The following is a 20,000-nucleotide window of genomic DNA, read 5'->3' on the forward strand; positions in this document are numbered from 1 at the left end:
TGGGTCTACAGAAACAGATTAATTCCAGAGTATGTTAAAGAAACTAGACTGGAAGAGAACTAAGAAGTCAAAACGTTTTTTTTTTTATTCAAAGAGAGAGAGACAAGACAAGACAAGACGAGACAAAAATTTTAATATCCATTCAGCGTTACAACGCCCTTCCAAAGACAGACAGATAGAGAGACAGAGGCAGAGAGACAGATTTCCATAAAACAGTCGTAATAAGATGGGAAAAAAAAATCTTCAAAGCGTACTTTGCTTCCCGATTACTGTCCATTTGCAGCAACACGCCAACACCCAGAGAATATATCAAAATAAACACACAACACACAGACACATAGTTACACAGACAAACAGACACAGACACAGATAGACAGACACACACACACACACACACACACACACACACACACGCACGCACACACACATACATACATACATACATACATACATTGAGAGAGAGAGAGAGAGAGAGAGATACCGTCCCTCTCTCTTGCCAACAACTCCCCCCACCTACCCACCTCCCACACCCCTCCCTCCCTCCACCGACACCATCCCTAACTCCTCCTCCTTCCCACACGATGAATCTTCGGTGTTCTTTTAATTTTCACAAGGAGAACTGTTTCCTCAAAGATCTAGCTGAAGCGATACAATGAACCCATTTCCGTATTGTCGCATTGATTCTTTTGTTTGCTCTCCATGCGCTAAAAGATGTTTGTGTGTCGGCTTGTTTATCTCCTTTGCTTGTTTGCTTGACATTTTCAAATGTCTTCCCTCGTGGCTAGAATCTGTTTCATTCCAGACGGAAAGGGCAAGCTGACAGAGAATCATTTCATCGCAAAGATGTTCTCTCTGTCTGTGTCTCTGTCTTTGTCTCTCCTCTCTCTGTCTGTGTCTGTCTCTCTCCATCTCTCTCTCTCTCTCTCTTTGTTTCTTAACCTAACTGGAAAATACCACCTCTCTCTCTCTCTCTCCTTTGTTTCTTAACCTTACTGGAAAATATCACCTCTCTCTCTCTCTCTCTCTCTCTTTGATTTTTTAACCTTACTGAAAAATATCACAGTATTCTTGAGATCGTATATATATATTTTTTTTTTTTTAAATGTATTTATTTATTTATTTATTTTCGTTTCTAGTCTTCAGAACAATGTGTGCATTTTTTGCAAATACCGGCTTTCTTTTCTTCCTTTCAGTTTTGGTTATGTTTGTATTGATGCATAGTGTTTGTAGTAATGGCATCCGATCCGGCAAAGTGAAAGAGGTTATTCATCCCCCCCACTTCCACCCCCCCCACCCCCCCCCCCCCGCAACACCTCCCCCTCTCTCTCTCTTTCTCGTCTGTCTGTCTGTCTCTCTCTGTCCCTATCTCTCTACTCTCTCTATGTATCACTCAAGCATCTAAATTAGCATAGATAAGTAAAGAAAGAATGAAGACATTAGCAGAATGAAACAACATTCTCACATGGGACGTATGTGCCCTTGCCCTTCTGTTTCTTGGCATACAATTGTAAAGAAAAAACAACTGAAAGGCATTTTCAAACTGAAAGGAGCGACATACATTCCAAAGTCACAGAGACTCACAGAGAGAGAGAGAGAGACAGAGAGACAGAGACAGAGATAGAGAGACAGAGATAGAGACGGAGAGTGAGAGACAGAGACAGGCAGAGAGAGACAGAGAGAGAGAGACAGAGATATAAACAGAGGAGAGAGACGGAGAGGGAGAGAGGAGAGAGAGGGGAGAGAGAGAGAGAGAGAGAGAGAGAGAGTTATCCCATGTTTCTATACCCTGTTTCTGCCATCCATACATACCAAGCCTGATTTTACTGGAGTTTTTTTATACTTTTTTTCATAGTTCAGTGCCATATATATATATATATATATATATATATTATACACACACACACACACACACACATATATATACATACATGTTGTTCATGATGATAATTATAATCATAATTATTATCATTAGCATTAGCATTATTATCATCATGATCATTTTTTCCTCCCCCCATCCCCCACCCCCATCCCCACATCCCTGTCTGTCAAAACATCAGAGATCTGTATTTGCAGGGTCCATGGAAATGTTTAACCAGCCACAACAAATGGCCTCCTGAAAGTTTTCGTCGCCGAGTTGGCAGTTCGAAGTTATCGATATATTGATTCTTTCTCTCCCACCCCCCCCCCCCCCCAACCTCCCCACTTCCTTCATGCTCCATGAGATGTCTCGCCTGTCATTTTCTCTTGGAGTTCCTTCTGGCAGAAAATATGTTTCCTTCCAGGCCCTGTGGGGAAACTGAAAATGATTTTCTGACAGAGATATATTGGGATGTCCAGAAGTTTTGACAAAGATGTATTGGATGTGCCCCCCCCCCCTCCCCCTCTCTCTCTCTATTTCTCTCTCTCTCTCCCTCCCTCTCTCTCTCTCCCTCTCTCTCATCCCCAGAAGTTCTGATGCGATATATACTGGGTGTCCGTTTTTTATGAACGTGATTAGTAAATGCGGCAGTGTTATTACTAATCTGTTTCTGTGACAAAACTACCTAGCTGATTTTTTTTTTTTTTTCTAATCTGCATGTTTGGTCTGTGAAAGTGGACATCTGTTTGCCCATTTACATGTTTGGACATATTGCCTTAGTTTCTTGACCTTTCCCATTATGGTGAAAGGAGGAGTTTGTATTATACTCCATGTTTGGTGTTAAATATACTTACCATGTCAAACTGATGCAAACTAGGCCTATGGTTTGCTCTGCTTGGCCAAATTTCGCGCGGCTAACAGTGAAAAGATGGGCCCACCGCTCTCAGCCAATCAAACGCCTCTAAAAACTATAAGCGCTTAATCATCTCTCTCTCTCTCTCTCTCTCTCTCTCTCTCTTCGTCTTTCCTTTGTTTGCTCTGAAGAAGTTGCAGAGAGAAAGAATCGATGTCAATTTCCATTCTTTCAGCAGCTAAGTCCATTAGTATGGATTGAAAATATTCATCTGGATCAGTCTATACTAATTTGTAAAGCTGATAATATTGTATATCAATGTATTTATTTATCTCACTTTCATTGTGTCTGTCTGCCTGTCTGTGAATATATATATATATATATATATATATATATATATAGATAGATAGATAGATAGATAGATAGAGATCTCTGAGTGTGTATGTCTGTGCGCGCGCGTGTGTGTGTGTGTGAGTGTGTGTGTGTTTGTGTGTGTGCGTGTGTGTGCGTGTGTCCTGGCTGAGGACAGGATGTTAAAAAAACACAACCCGAAAACATGTCATTGCCAAATACACTTTTCTCATTACAAAAAATCCAATCATCTTCCCCCCCCCCCCCCGCCCACACATACACACACACCATCCTTTCTCTCTCTGCCCCCCCCCCCCCCTCCGACCCCCTTCTTTCTTCCCTCTCTCTCTGTCTCTCTCCCCTCTGTCTTTCACTGTGTCTGTCCCTTTCTCTCTCCCCTTCTCTCTCTCTCTCTTATGCCTCCTCGCTATCTTTCTTTCTCTTCTCTCTCTCTCTGCCTCTCCCTACCTCCCTCTCTCTCTTTCACCTCTCTATATCTCCCTCTCTCTCTCTTTCTCTCTGTCTGACTCTTGTAAAGAATCAATTTTTTTTTTTTTTTTTTTTTATCTTCACGCATCGGGGAAAGTCTGTTGGGCCAATAGACGGCGCCCAATCAGCCGGGTAGAAACCACCCCCTCAAAGATTCAGCTTGTGCTGCAGTTCTCATGCTCCTCTTCCATGGTGCCATCGATTCTCTGGCGCTCTGCGTGCTGCAAGGAAATTACCTGTCTGTCACGGTCCTAATGGAGTTCCTTCTGGCAGAAAATCACCCCTTCATTTCAGACCTCACGGCAAAATGATTAAGAAGTGGAAAAGAAAAGAGAAGAAAAGAAAAGAAAGACTTTCTCTTTGCTGACAGAGACACTTTAAAGAGTGCCATGGTTTTTGTGGTTTTTTTTTTTGTTTTTTTGTGTTTTTGTGTTTTTTTTTTTTTTTTTTGCTTTCCATCGCTGATTGGCAAGTATTGGAGTATGTTGAGGAAATTGTGATTATATATTTGATTTTTTTTTAAATCTATTTGTTGGTTGCAATGTTTTGGGTGTTGTTTTTTTGTGTGTGTGAATTTGTTTGTTGTTGTTGTTGTTTAGATTTTGTTTTTTGTTTGTTTGTTTGTTTCCTTTTTTTGTTTGGTTTGGTTTGTTTCAGGGAAAGTGTTTTCTGACTTGTTTCAATGATGTTTACTGTCTTCTGTTGCCACAACATCTGTGCACATAATTTATACTCCAGTTTACTGTGCCCTTTCTTGTGTTTATGTCGTGCTCATGAAATTGAAGATTTAAATAAATCATGATATGGATCCCAATGCTTAAGAGACTAATCGCATTATATGAATATGTATTGTGTGCGCGTGCGTTTATGTAAGTTTGTGCCTGCCTATGTGTGCGTATGTGTTAGGGTAGCTGTTAGATACACATGTATTGTTAAAATGTGTGTACGCAGTGTGTGTGTGTGTGCGCGCGTGTGTGCGTGTAGTCATATTTTGGTGTGTGTATGTAACATAGATGTAATGTTTTATGTTAACAAAGCGTTTTTGTAAAGCACCTAGAGCAGATTTCTGGATAGTGTGCTATATAAGTACCCACTATTTTTTTTTTTTTTTTTTTATTATATCTCACTGTCTCTGCGAGCTTAAAAAAATATTGTGATAAAAAAAAATCTCTAAAAGCAGTGACCTGTAGTGTTCCCTGTCACCGTTTGTGTGAGAATGAAACAAACTGTCATACATGAATCCCTGAACTCAGAGATCCAGGCCTTGACACACAGCCGATAATCTGGTGAGCTGTTCTGTGCAGCACTTCAGTGACTCGTGACAGAGCTGGAAGAGAAGTTAGAAGAAGAAGGTTGATTGATTGAATCTTTAATGGGTAAAGAATTAGGCGCACTAATGGTCTTTTTTACAATTCTGCCCATTTAACGACACAAAAGTACGACACAAAACTTAAATAAAGAATGAAATGAAATCAAATAATAAGAACGACGAATAAGAATAGTAACTGCAATAGTCTATTAAAAGTAACAAAGCAATGAAAAGAACAATTGATACATTATCACGTACGTACACACACACACACACACACACACACACACACACACACACACACACACACACACACATTGTAAAACAAGCAAACAAAGACATACGTACACATTCACGCCCGCACACTCAAACACAGAAACACACACACGCGTGCGTGCGCGCACTTACTGTTAATTTGCTAGCACAATCACACATACATTCAATTTTTCATTCATCATGGCATGGTAGCTAGTGAACTGAGTACAAGCAAGTATTTGCAAAAGATCGCGAGTAGATTAATCAAAAGTATCGAATAGAAATATTTTAGATTTATAGAGATATGGCTGGAATTTGACATGTCCTTTGGAGCATGTTCCATTCTATGCTTCCATTAAATGAGAGACTCATCTTAAATAAATCAATTTCAGGCTTTGAGACAATAGCCCTGTCTGATTTACGTTGGAACTGGAAACAAAATAATGATTTTAAATATTGTGGGCATGCGTTATGAACAATCTTTTGCATAATAATCAATGTGTTATGTCCACTAAGTAGACGAATAGATCATATTTCAAGTTCTTTGTACATATTGTGCACAGATCCACCTGTGGTATTTACAGGGCTAATCATCTTAATGGCACGTTTTTGTAAAGAGCATAGTGGCTTTAATGTAGAAAGAGGACATTTACCCGAAATAATCGAAGAAGAAGAAGATGATGATGATGACGACGACGATGATGATGAAGAAGAAGAAGAAGAAGATAATGATGATGATGATGATGATGATGATGAAAGTCAGAGACCAATAAAAAGTTGTTTTTTTCTGTCTCTCTCTGTTTCTCACTCCGATCCTTGGAATACAAGAACCTGTTTGCTTCATTCCCTTGTCTTCGTTTCCTGGATGTTACCTAACCAGGGAGAGTGGCTCCCTGAATCCGTGGAAGTGAACAATGGTGAAAAGTACTTTTCTGTTTGCACCTAGAGTATAAACTCCAGCATAAACCCAGCTTTCTCGCAACGGTATAACTGTCAGTATTGATGAAATATTCACGGAGAAAAATATTGATCGAGAATGCTGAGCAGTAAACGAAATGGAGAGCGACAGAGAGATGGGGAAGGGAGGGGGAGAGAGTGTGTGTGTGGGGGGGGGGGAGAAGAACAGGAGACAGAGGCACAGAGAGAGAGAGAGAGAGAGATGGTGGATGGGTTGGGGTTGTGGGGGTCAGTGACAGACGGAGATAAAGAGGAAAAGAGAAAGGAACAGAGACAAAGAGAGACAGAGACAGAAGGAAGAAGAAAGAGAGACAGAGAACTCAGAACTCAGAACTGTTTTAATGTAAGGCCACCGACCTGTATACATATAAATGCACGTGTTGTACACACTTGAAAACCAAACCTTGAGCTGAATGAACAACAAAATGTTAGAAAGAATAAACTGAGAATATAACAAAGCTCAATAAGTAAGGTTAAGTTAGAAACATATCTTTCATCTAAGACTGAGTGCTTTCTGTTTTAACGCATAAAAAAATAAACATTGCTACATCTCTTGAAAACAATGCTGTTGATATTTTGAAGTAAGTGGGGTAATCTGGGAATCCTTAAATTTTGTATATGCTTGGATAAGTATTTCTTTCTCAGAATATCATATTATAATATATTTCAGAGAGACATATAGAGAAAGAGAGACAGAGAGAAATAGTGACAGAGAGAGAGAGAGAGACAGAGACAAAATGAAAAGGGACAGAGAGACAGAAACGAGAATAACCTGCCCAAGTTTTTTTTTGATTTTTTTTGATCGATGGACCAAGGCACGCCCCCTACCACTCACACACACACTTTCTCTCTCTCTCTCTCTCTCTCTCTCTCTCTCTCTCGTCCTCTCTCTCCCCCACCCATCCCATACCCCTATCTAACCCCAACTTCCCCCCCCCAACACACACACCTTGCTTCACCTTCCCCTTCACCCAAAATCAATCATGTTGATTCCCCCCCACCTCCAAACCCTGCCCCTCCCTCTTCTCTCCCCATTCCCCTCATCCTCCTATTTCTTCCATTCCCCAGCCCTTCTCTCTTTCTTTTCTTTTTTCTTTCTTTCTGCACTCCTTCAAAATAAAAACCAGTTTCCATTTTCTCACGGCATCAGGGATCACGTGTTTTGGAGCGATGACATTTGTTCAACCGTCCATACATACGAGTGTCTCCTGAGAAAAAGAGTCTAGCCTCAAAGCAGCTGCCATAGTAACAGTAAGCAGAGAAGGATGCAATGGTTACTTTCGAACACGTAGAAGAAAGAATGGTTGTAGTTTCAGTATTGCATGAAAATCTTAACTTTAAATCAGTAAATGTATATGCCCCAAACAATCATGCAGAGAAAATAGATTTCTTTAACAGACTAGAAGAAGTGTGGAAGAAGTTTGACGATCAAACGTTTATAATAATTGAAAACTTGAATTGCGTTATGAGTAATGAGAGTGATAGGATTTCAGGTCTGTCACACAATAATATCGAAGTTAAGGAGTTAAACAGATTATGAAATACATTGCACCTCACCGACATATGGAGAGTCTTTCATGCCAATGAGACAGATTCTACATGGTGTTTAACTAATCTTTTCATTGCTCGTAGGCTTGATTATTGTTTTGTTCCTGAAGAATAACTGAATTCCTGTGTTTCGTGCGAAAATATATCAGCCGCTTTATTCAAACCATAAAGTAGCAGTACTAGAACTCAGTAAAATTCACTTCTCACGGGACCTGGGTATTGCAGATTGAACAATAGTTTTCTAAAGAGTATTGATTTTGTTAACTAAATGAATGCTGTACCTGACAGATTTATGGAAAAGCACGTGGAAAATAAAGCATATAATTATAAATAAATGAGAACAACGCAAAATGTTTGTATAGAGTTTTGGAAAGAATTAGCAAGTACAGAAAAAAAAGAAGAAATGAAAAACATAATTTGCATCTGCAAATCAAGCAAAAAGAAACACAATTAATGTATGATCCAGCAAATAAAGTTATTCAAACTAAATTCCTACATTTAAAACAGAAGTCGGAATCATTCCAGCTAGACAGCAAGAGACGTACAAGTAAGGGCTAGGGTAAAAAGGATTGAAGAGGGGGAACGTAATACAAAATAGCAAAAAGGATTGAAGAGGGGGAACATAATACAAAATGGCAAAAAGGATTGAGGAGAGGGAACGTAATACAAAATGGCAAAAAGGGTTGAAGAGGGGGAACGTAACACAAAATGGCAAAAAGGATTGAAGAAGGGGAACGTAATACAAAATGGCAAAAAGGATTGAAGAGGGGGAACGTAATACAAAATGGCAAAATGGATTGAAGAGAGGGAACGTAATACAAAATGGCAAAAAGGATTGAAGAGGGGGAACGTAATACAAAATGGCAAAAAGGATTGAAGAGGGGGAACGTAATACAAAATGGCAAAAAGGATTGAAGAGCGGGAACGTAATACAAAATGGCAAAAGGATTGAAGAGGGGAGGCGTAATACAAAATGGCAAAAAGGATTGAAGAGGGGGAACGTAATACAAAATGGCAAAAGGATTGAAGAGGGGGAACGTAATATAAAATGTCAAAAAGGATTGAAGAGGGGGAACGTAATACAAAATGTCAAAAAGGATTGAAGAGGGGGAACGTAATACAAAATGGCAAAAAGGATTGAAGAGGGGGAACGTAATACAAAATGGCAAAAAGGATTGAAGAGGGGGAACGTAATACAAAATGGCAAAAAGGATTGAAGAGGGGAGGCGTAATAAAAAAAAAAAGAAGAAGTTTTTGTCATATAGAAAAGGCTAGGGGAAAGAAAAAAATAATTACAAGATCGTGCAAAGACTCGGGTGAAATCGTATCAGACCAAAACGATATTCTGCGAGAACAGCTGATGCTTTAAAAAGAACTATATAACCCGAAAACTGGAGTGGAAAATGTTAGAGAAGAAACTGATTTGCTCATTGAGAACGAACATTTCAGTAGATTAAGCGAAAATGAAGCTACCTCATATGGGGGTATTGTGACAACAGAGGAGACAACCAGTGCTCCCAGAAAGCTGAGAAATAGTTCAGATCCAGGCAGTGATGATATCGCTACAGAATTTTTTTTTTTTTTTCTGGACGAAAATTGTTAAAGTTGTAACAGAGTCTTCCGTTGTGTCTTTCCGCAGTGGGGATATATGATACACACAAGAAAAACCAGGGAATAATCAATCACATTAGTACATAAAGAGAAAGATAGGGACTCTCTCGAGGTGCAAGAAAACCCCAGTCTTTGTGGTGTCATTGAGGCACCGCCGCTTTTTCCACGCAAGTCCACAGATTCAGTCCTGACGATGCCTGGAAAAATGTGTGGTCATATAAAACTGGCTGAAATTTGGCTGGTAACAACAACAACAACAACAACAAAAACGAATGAAGGAAAGAAAATCAACAGACAAAAAAAAATAACAGGAAATAAATGAAAGTGTGGATACATAAAAAAGGAAAAAATCATAGATAGACAGGAAAAAAAAGAACAGCAGAATTACCGTCAAAAAGAAAGAAATGAAAGAAAAGAAAGAAAGAAGGGAGTGTACAGGAGAACGAAAGAAAGACTCAATTAATTCATAAATATTGATTCAACGAAAGTTTGAATGCATGACTGAATAACTGACTGACTGAATGAATAAATGAATGAATGAATCAGGAAAGCAAACAAAGAAACAAATAAAAATGTTTTGATGCTGAACGTATCCAGCACGTTGATACTGTAGGAAAAAAAACCCGGCCACAATTGTTATATATATATATATATATATATATATATATATATATATATATATATATATATATATATATATATATATACATACATATATATATATATATATGTGTGTGTGTGTGTGTGTGTGTGTGTGTGTGTGTGTGTGTGTGTTTAATATGTGGCCACAGAGGCACCTCAATCTTGTCAATCAATAAATGCTTGGCTTCCTTTATCTTTTTCTTTTTTTTATCACGTGCCAATTCTAAATCAAATTCCTCCTCAAGAAAACGAACTGTTTGTTTAAGCCCCATGGGAAACTGAAATGTATTTTCCAGCAGTGGTATATATATATATATATATATATATATATATATATATATATATATATATATATATATATATATATATATATATGGGTTCGTCTTTTAGCTGCAAAAGAAAAAAATCGCTGTTGATTTAGTAAAGTTCTTATCAGTAGGTTTGCTGTCTGCCTATGTCTATCTCAGTCTCTGTCTCTGTCACACACACACACACACACACACACACACACACACACACACACACACGCGCACGCGCGTGCTTACTTGTTTCGTGTTTCTCTCCCTTTTCTCTCTCTCTCTTTTTTCTTCAACTGCCAAAGCCATTTCTTCCCCAAAGATTCCCTCCTGTCCCCCTCAATCCTCCTATCTTTTTTTCCTGTCTCCTTTGAGAAACAATTACTTTTTTCAGCACATCAAAACACAACAAACAAGAAAGAAAGATGGAAAGAAAGAGAATAAAGAAACAGTAGGAAAAAAAAGAAGGGAAAAGAAAATAGAACGACAGAAGATAGGAAATAAAAAAGCAATAAAAAGGAACAACAAAAACAACAACAAAAACACAAAACACACACACACACACACACACACACACACACACACACACAAACAAAAACAAAAAAACACACACACACAACGCTTACGTGCGCTTGGGGTATGTTCAGTATTTTTTTTTCTTTCTTTTTTTCTTTTTGTTTTTGTGGGGGATTGGGGGGGGGGAGGGGGATGGGGGGGGGGAACGGGCGATGAAGGGGGCGGGGGGTGGGGTGAGGGGGGGGGCTCTTCAGTGAACAGTTATTCTGTGCGGAGCCCCAATAAATGACTCTTCACAGATTCACATGGGAAAAGAAGAAGACGAAGACGACGAAGAAGACGATATGTTCAGTCTGCGCCTCAGAGAAAGAGCTACCTCCTCAAAGACGTAACCGTATTGGCACTTTGATCCTATCGACTTATCCATTCCTTGTTATCCCCCCTTTTTTTTATGCACGAGGCAATTTCTCCCCTGGCTCAGGTTTTGGTGTTGTTGTTATGTTATGTTGCTGTTTTATTTTATTTTATTTTATTTTTTCAGAGTTCTCTGTGCGCAGAAAATCTATTCCATTCAAGTGCCAACGACGAGCAGAAAATGATTTTCTGACAAAAAGGTGCATCGGGAGGTAAACTTTCTTTTCCAAACTGATTAAAAAAAAAGATTAAAAAAAAAAGAAAAGAAAAGAAACCTGTTTGTTTGTTTTTTTAAATTCGTTTGCTGCAGATTTGGGATATGTGGTGTGCTGTCCATAGGGCAGGTCTGGGTTAGGTGTATGGATATGAATAACGTAGCGCCTATCCTCGGTCAAAAGGTCAAGACCTATGCGCTTCTGGGCGCTTATCATTCGTTTCTTGTGCCATTCAGTCAGGCTTCACACACACACACACACACACACACACACACACACACACGAACACATGCTCACGCACACGCACACGTACACGTACATGCACAGTCACACAGACATGCACCTTTTTACTTCTGTGTTATTAACATTTCATTATTTTTTTGTATGTCTGTTTCTTTTTTTATTTTGTTGTGGTGTTTGGAGCGGGCTCTCTTTCTGTGTGTGTGTGTGTGTGTGTGTGTGTGTGTGTGTGTGTGTGTGTGTGTCTGTGTGTGTGTCTGTGTCTCTCTCCTTCTCCCTCTCTCTGTGTCCGTGTCTCTCTCTCTCCCCTCTCTCTGTCCCTCCTTCTCTCTCTGTCTCCCCTATCTCTCCCTCTTTTTCTTTTCTCTGTCTCCCTCTCTCTCTTCTCTGTCTCCCTCTCCCTCTCTCTTCTCTTCTCTCTCTCTCTCTCCCTCTCTCTCTTTCTCTCTCCATCTCTCCCTCTCTCTCCCTCTCGATTCTCTCATTCTGTCTCTCTCTGTCTGTCGATCTCTTTGACTGTCTGCCCACCCATCCAGCAGTCTCCTTGTCTCTGTCTCTCTCTGTTGGTCTGTCTGTCTGTTTGTCTGTCTCTCTCTGTGTCTCTTCTCTCCATTTCGGTCCCTCGCGGTGTCTCCCTCTTGTCTCTGCCTCTCTATCTCTGTCTGTTTGTCTCGCAGTCTGTCTGTCTCTCTGTCTCTGTCTGACCGTCTCTCTCTCTCTCTCTCTGTGCCTCCTTCTCTCTCTCCCTGTCTGTTACCCTGTTTCCTCTGTCTCCCTCTCACTTTCTCTACTTCTGTGTCTGTCTGTCTGTGTCTGTCTGTCTGTTTGTCTTTCTCTTTCTCTTTCCGCACGCGAAGGCGCCCACACACACACACACACACACACACACACACACACACACACACACACACACACACACACACACACACACACGCACACACACGCACGCACAGGGAGAGGGAGAGAGAGAGAGAGAGAGAGAGAGAGAGACTTACACTCAGTTTCAATTCCAGATGACGTTTGGCTGGAAACGTTTACGTGATCCGACATACGTTTATTTTTATTTCCTTTTTTTTCTCGTTATTCTAGCATGTTTGTATCGTGCTGTCTCTTTAGCTGCAAAATAAACGACATTGGAAAAGAAATGATGATGAAAAAAGTGCGGTGGTTAGGTCAGGTCAGTGTGCTTCAGCAGCAGTTTTCATATTAGATTATGCGTGGATATTCCATTTGGTTTGTGTGTGTGACTCTGTGTGTGTGTGTGTGTGTGTGTGTGTGTGTGTGTGTGTATGTGTGTGTTTGTGTTTGTGTGTGTGTGTGTGTGTGTGTGTGTGTGTGTATGTGTGTGTGTGTGTTTGTGTGTGTGTGTGTGTATGTGTGTGTGTGTGTGTGTGTGTGTGTGTGTGTGTTAGTGAGTGTGTGTGTGTGTGTTTGTGTGCGTGCGTCCGTCCGTGCGTGGACAGACACGTGTGTAAAGAAAGACAGAAAGAGACAAAGAGAAAGAAAGAGAAAAAAAGAAAGAGAAGGAGAAAGACGGAAAGAATGGAAAACTTGTCGGTCACAGCGAACAGTGTGTGCTTCAGCTTTGACTTCAGGCTTGAAAAAGGCAGCATTGAGCCAACGCACACACACACACTTTTGACACCATCGACACACCATCCTTCGCTGTGGTATTGTCTGAAACACTGCTCCAATGGTTTCGGATGGAAACTAAAGACGATAGCAAGAACTTAATGATAACAGTAGTAAAAAAAACAAACAAACAAAATAACAATAACAAGAAGAACGGTAATTGTGATAATGATAATAATAACAATGATCATGCTACTCATAATCTTCATCATCATCATTAAAAACTAAAAACAAACAAACATATGAATACAATTAATTTTAATATATGTTCTCTGATTCTGGGTACACATGGAGGAATTTTCTTATTCAGAATCAAACGTGAACTTCCTTGATTATTTCGATGGTTTCACACCGGCTTTTCTCGGCAGCACTCAGTTCCAAACAAACAGACAAGACATGTCAGTACCTTTTTTTTTTTCTTTTGCAAGGGAGAGTGTTAGAAAGGGGAAGCACTCAAACAGCAATTCGGTGTTTACACACACACACACACACACACACACACACACACACACACACACACACTGCTGTAGCAAGCTTCCGTAAATCAAGCCCGGTGTGTCAGAGAAACCTGTTGCCAGCTTTCAAATGTTTCCTTCTCCAACGAAATTGCGTGCGTGTGTGTGTGTGTGTGTGTGTGTGTGTGTGTGTGTGTGTGTGTGTGTGTGTGTGTGTGTGTGTGTGTGTGTGTGTGTGTGTGTGTGTGTGAGTGTGTGTGTGTGTGTGTGTGTTTGAGTGAGTGTGCGTGTGTGTGTGTGTGTGTGTGTGTGTGTGTGTGTGTGTGTGTGTGTGTGTGTGTGTGTGTGTGTGTGTGTGTGTGTGTGTGTGTGAGTGTGTGTGTGTGTGTGTGTGTGTTTGAGTGAGTGTGCGTGTGTGTGTGTGTGTGTGTGTGTGTGTGTGTGTGTGTGTGTGTGTGTGTGTGCTTTTCAAATGTTGGATTTTCCTCCTTCTCCAATGCCATGGAGATTGTTGCGCCTCTCCCTGTTCTCCTTTTCCTTCGGTTTGAAAACAAAAACCTGGTGATTTCAATGACCGGATTCTTCTGGGTTGCAGTTTTGTTTTGGTTTTGTTTGGTTTTGTTTTGTTTTGTTTCCACAGAAAATCAATATGCGTGCCGTTAAAACTGCGGCTGGCCCGAAAACAACACGAATTAAATCGCCAGAGAAGTCAAACATGGAACAGAACTGTCAAGCATTGTCTGAATGAATTCGTTTCAGTTTTTCTCTTCTTTTTTTTTTTACCCACGTGGTCGATTCACTCACTAAACGAGGCAGAAAACTCTGTCTGTCTGTCTGTCTTTATTTGTCTGTCTGTCTGTCTCTCTCTCTCTCACTCTCTCTTTGGCAATAAGCTATGTGTATTTTAATTAGACTAACTGTTTCATATTCACATTAGTATAGTATTTGATAACATACACAATAATTATATGCTTTTGAGTGTGCAGATGTGCGTGTGCGTAAGAGAGAGAGAGGGAAAGGGAGAGAGAGAGAGAGAGAGAGGAGAGAGAGAGAGAGAGACAGTGTGTGTGTGTGTGTGTGTGTGTGTGTGTGTGTGTGTGTGTGTGTGTGTGTGTGTGTGTGTGTGTGTGTGTGTTATTATTATTACAATGCTTTTGCCTTTATGTAGTATTGTGTTCGCAAGTAGCGTTGTGTAGTGATGCAATGACATATATAATGTAGCATTGTGCTGTGTAGATCCTGAAAAAAGGCGCGCCAGTGCTAATCTATTACCCTCGAAAATAAAGAATTTTGTCTTGTTTTGTCTTGTCTCCCCCTCTCTCTCTTTCTACTTTCTACCTTTCTCTTACTGCGTGAGTTGAATTACCCCTCTTGGCACTGGGGCTTTCAAACGCTATTTGACGATGAAATTTGTCATTGTCATTGACATCGTCATTCTCTCTCTCTCTCTCTCTCTCTCTCTCTCTCTCTCTCTCTCTCTCTCTCTCTCTCCGTTGTGTTCATACACACACACACACACACACACATATATATATATATATATATATATATATATATGCATGTATGTATACAATATGTTTACAGTTTGCTTTCCAGGGCGAAGATTAGATATAAAAGCATGCACCACCTTGCTAATCTATTACCCTCATGAGTAAAAATTGTTTTTCTCTCTGTCTCTCTTTGTGTTTTGTCTCTATCTCTGTCTCTCTCCGAATCTGCCTCTGACTTTGCCCTCTCTCTCCCTCCCACCCTCTCTCTCTCTCTCTCTCTCTCTCTCTCTCTCTCTGTCCGTCCCTCCCTCTCTTTCCTTCTCATCTGGATGAAAATAACGATGCCAGGAATCCTTTACTTACAAAACAACGCCCCCAGAAGTGTACGTTCAAATGGCTGTCGATGACGACGCTAGACAAAAGCTGAGTACATTCAATCGAGTCTTCGGTGTTTCTGTCACTGTTTGAACTTTCGTGTTTTTGTGTTGTTGGTTTTGTTTTGTTGTTGTTGTTGTTGTCGTTGTTGTTTTTTAAACTGGGATTTGGGGAGGTTCAATAACCCACCAAAACAATGAAACAAAATGTTAAGAGAGAAAATAAAAATATTTCTATTGCTGTCAAGTATTGCTTAAAACCATGAGAGGAGAGAAAGAGAGAGAGAGAGAGAGAGAGAGAACACTGAACACTGAACACTTTAATGTCAATAGCTTTACAGCCCTAATGACATGGGGGTTCATAATACAAATAACAACATGCATCAATAGTAATAATATTGTTGAAAACCAAAGCCAAAACGAAATCAATCAATCTGTGCAACAAAGTGCAGTTCGACCATCCCTTCAAAGTAATGACATGTAGTGAGAAATAAAAACAAAAACATATATAAATGTATAACATAAATATTTTCCATATGAGAATGACAACACAGGTTTCACTTTTCACAATGAGCAACACCTCATACTATTTTATTATTGTTGGGTTTTTTTCGTCGCATGTTATTCGCTTCGGCAATATATTTTGCAAGTGACTGTAGAGAGAGAGACAGACAGAGACAGAGACAGAGACAGAGAGACAGAATCAGAGACACACAGACAGACAGACACACAGAGAGAGAGAGAGAGAGAGAGAACTCAGAACTCAAAACGTTTTTTATTCAAGGATTAAGATTTTGAGCATGGCCCGTTCTTCCAATCTGTCCTTGCTAATCTACATCAGTTACAATAGCACATATATATTTAATGAAAAGGGGAGAAAGAGAGAATTAAATAGAGAGAGAAAAAATGTCCTGCAGAAAGAATATGATTAAGAACACACACACACACACACACACACACACACACACACACACACACACACACACACACACACACACACACACACACACACACACACACACAGATTGAATGAAAGATGAGGGAGAGGGGGTGTTGGAAGATGGGAGGTGGGTGGGGGGAGGAGTTGGTGTTGTTGTTTTTTTTGCACATGGTACTCAACGTGCTATCTATTACAATCGCTCGCTATCTACTGTCAGCACCATCACGTTTCGGACGAAAATAACCTGCGCACGCATAACGAAAGGCCGGACCAAAGGTTAAAAGGCAATTGAGGTCAGAGTAAGTGACTGAGCGAACCGCGAGCGCAGAGAAGGCTAATCCGTATTGATCGTTGACCAATACTGATTGATTGCACGTCTGAGCCGCGCCTAGGAAACCCACACACAGAGAATGGATGAGGGAGAGATGGAGGGAGGGAGGGGAGGGGATGAGGGAGGATTGGAGGGACGAGGAGGGTTGTGTGCATGGGGGGGACCAGCGGGGGGGTGGGGGGGAGGGATAGAGGTGTTGATGCTACTCTTGTGACGCGATCTTTTCAGGAGAACGCTGCCCGACTTTCGCACAGAGAAATGTACCACTACTTCTTAAATCAAGAAACCAACACGGTCTATTACAATGCTGAACATCACGTGGTTCTCCGAATATCTATTCATTTATTTGTTTATTTATTTATTCATTAGTTTGGTTGGTTGGTTGGATGGATTGGTTTGTTTGTACAGTGTGTTAAGTCTCAGCACAAATTTGGAGACGTGCACTACTAGTTTTTCATAAGGGCTAGAATTATTATCTTTATTTTAGATTCCGAAAGGACCAAAAAAACCCAAAAACAACAACACATTTAACCGACCTTTAAGTTTCGTTCTGTTACAAAATAGCACTATTATCAACACAGGCGCGCTGCGCTCTCCACTTCACACTTGAGAAACAAATCGATGGGGAGACCAAAGCGATGCTGGTAATTTCCGGAGACATTTTCCCCCTCGACACTGGAGAAAGTGAACCTGAGAAACATCTCTCTCTCTCTCTCTCTCTCTCTCTCTCTGTGTGTGTGTGTGTGTGTGTGTGTGTGTGTGTGTGTGTGTGTGTGTGTGTGAGTGTGTGTGCTGACAATGTTGTGTAGCTCTTTTAACCTTTAGCTCATACGATTTTTATATTTTACATTAGAGAAAGACCTTTGAACATTATCTTGTGCCTCTACTTTTCAATACAAACTTGCGAAACAATTTTTCTCTGTTTCATCCAGCAGAAACAAAAAGTTATATCCATTTCTCATACTTCCAAGGGCTTTTTCAACAGAAAGACAGAAAGAAGAAGAAAAAGAAGAAGAAGAGGACTGGAAGAGGAAAGGTATTGATCGACTCTTCTCCGTCTTCTATCAGATGTCCAATATTATTTCCTGTATGGTTTTCGAAAACTTTGTTGTGAAGTAATCTGCCTCGTCTCCAACACATGATAACTAAAGGTCCAAAGATTTTGTGCAGCATCCAAAGCATCAGCAGCAGCAGCCGGCTTTGCAGAAGAAACGTCCAGCATAGGTCTCGGACTGGCACTATCTATTTCTTTACTGACGCGTCTAAGAAGTGCTGTCTATTTGTTTTCAGTGGGGGTTTTGCTTGTTCTTAACAAGGCATTACTGACAAATTTGATTTTTTTTTTTTTCAAAAACAGCAAGCATTAGTGATAGATTTATATATATAACAAAACTTGAACCGACTCTCTCTGTCTCTGTGTCTCTCCCCCTCTCTCTCTCTCTCGCTGTGTGTGTGTGTGTGTGTGTGTGTGCGTGCGTGCGTGCGTGCGTGCGTTCGTGTGTGTGTGTGTGTGTGTGTGAGTGTGTGTGTGTGTCTGCCTTCTCTCTGTCTCTCTGTCTCTGTCTGTCTGTCTGTCTGTCTCTTTCCCTTCTCAAGCCGTTTCTGAAAGCACTGAAATAAAAAAGGAAAAAAGGGGGGAAAAAAGGCGTGACAAAGGAGACAACTGTCGTAAAATGAAACAATGTGCCTTCTCTCTCACAAAGAGCGCTGTGTCGTTTTATGTGGCTCTAATCTCTCTCTCTCTCTCTCTCTCTCTCTCTCTCTCTCACGCACTCTCTCTCTCTCTCTCTCTCTCTCTCTCTCTCTCTCACGCACTCTCTCTCTCTCTCTACCCTTCTCACCACACCTCACTTCAGCTTCGGAAACACAGCCCAGGTGTGGGTTTTTCTTTTAGTTTTCTTGCAGTCCTATATTCTTCGCATGTACACACTATTGGCAATATGAACCTTGCAGCCAGCATTATTGAGTGACATTTTGTTGGTGACTTTTCACCGCTCATACGTATCAAACACATGACATACACTCTTTTAACTCTCTCCATACGAACGGCGAAAGAGACGACGTTAACAGCGTTTCACCCCAATTACCATCATCAAAATATTGCAAGCGGAAGGCTCTTATACTGAAGAGGCTAATGTTGACAAAGAATACCACAATTCTGACGACAAAAGCTAAAGGTTGGGTCATTCAGACACCCACTGGACATCCGAGGGGTCTGTGTAGAGGAGAAGAGAGGACTGGCCGTACTGAGAGAGTTAAACTCTATAGCCCAACCAAACCCATGTGAATGGAGAGACGCAAGGAAGAGACCAACCAATGGAAATTGATAGTCAGCACACTCAGCCGAGACAGCTTCGACAGACAGATATCAGAAAAAGTATATTGTTCCCATGTGCAGACGTGTTACGCGAGCTTGCGTGTGTGTATGTACATGTATGTATCAAAATCATCGTAAGTTTGTGTGACTTCATGTATGTCTTGATTTAGTTTATGTACGTAAGCGTCCAATTGCAAGAGAAATTTTTTTGTACATTATATCAGAATGAATATATGATAATATGGTGTAAAATTATCAAAGAAAAGACCTCTTGTGACACTATGTTGAATTGTAAACCCAAAGATGGAATATTTCCTTTTTTTTAAGATATAAGAAAAAGTCTACCTCTGAAACAAAGACACGACGGCAGCGTTCCAATAAACCCATTGATACGACGTGAGTAAGGAAGACGACCAGATACGAAATACAAGTAGTAGTAGTAGTAGTAGTAGTAGTAGTAGCAGCAACAACAACAGCAGTAGCAACAGCTTGGAACAGCAACAGGATGTTTTATATTATGGTTAAACTGAGTTATCTGAGTTAAAATCGGTGTGTTTCTCAGGATAACAAGCTGTGAATTCCAAAAGGTCGGGGCACTGAAGCTCAAAGCGTCAGAAAGTATTTGGGAGGAAGGAGAAGTAGAGGAAAAGTACAAGTAGTAGTAGCAGCAGAAGTAGTAGTAGTACCAGTAGTAGTAGTAGTGGTAGTCGTAGCAGCAGTAACAGCTGCAGCAGCAGCAACAGCAGTAGCAGCAGCAGCAGCAGTAGTAGTAGTGGTAGTCGTAGCAGCAGCAGCAGTAGTAGTAGTAGCAGTAGCAAAAAAAAAAAAAAAAAAGTAGTAGCAGTAGCAGCAGCAGCCGTCGTCGTCGTAGTAGTAGCAGTAAAAGTAGTATTAGTAGTAGCTGTTG

General features: G+C 40.5%; 1 protein-coding gene across 2 annotated transcripts in view; it reads right to left on the reverse strand.

Annotated features, from left to right (window-relative positions):
• Nucleotides 1–20,000, reverse strand: part of LOC143301370 (uncharacterized) — a 69,370-nt gene that overhangs the window by 11,228 nt on the left and 38,142 nt on the right. The window lies entirely within an intron of this gene.

This window comes from Babylonia areolata, chromosome 27, assembly GCF_041734735.1.
Source record: "Babylonia areolata isolate BAREFJ2019XMU chromosome 27, ASM4173473v1, whole genome shotgun sequence".
Lineage (NCBI taxonomy): Eukaryota > Metazoa > Mollusca > Gastropoda > Neogastropoda > Buccinidae > Babylonia > Babylonia areolata.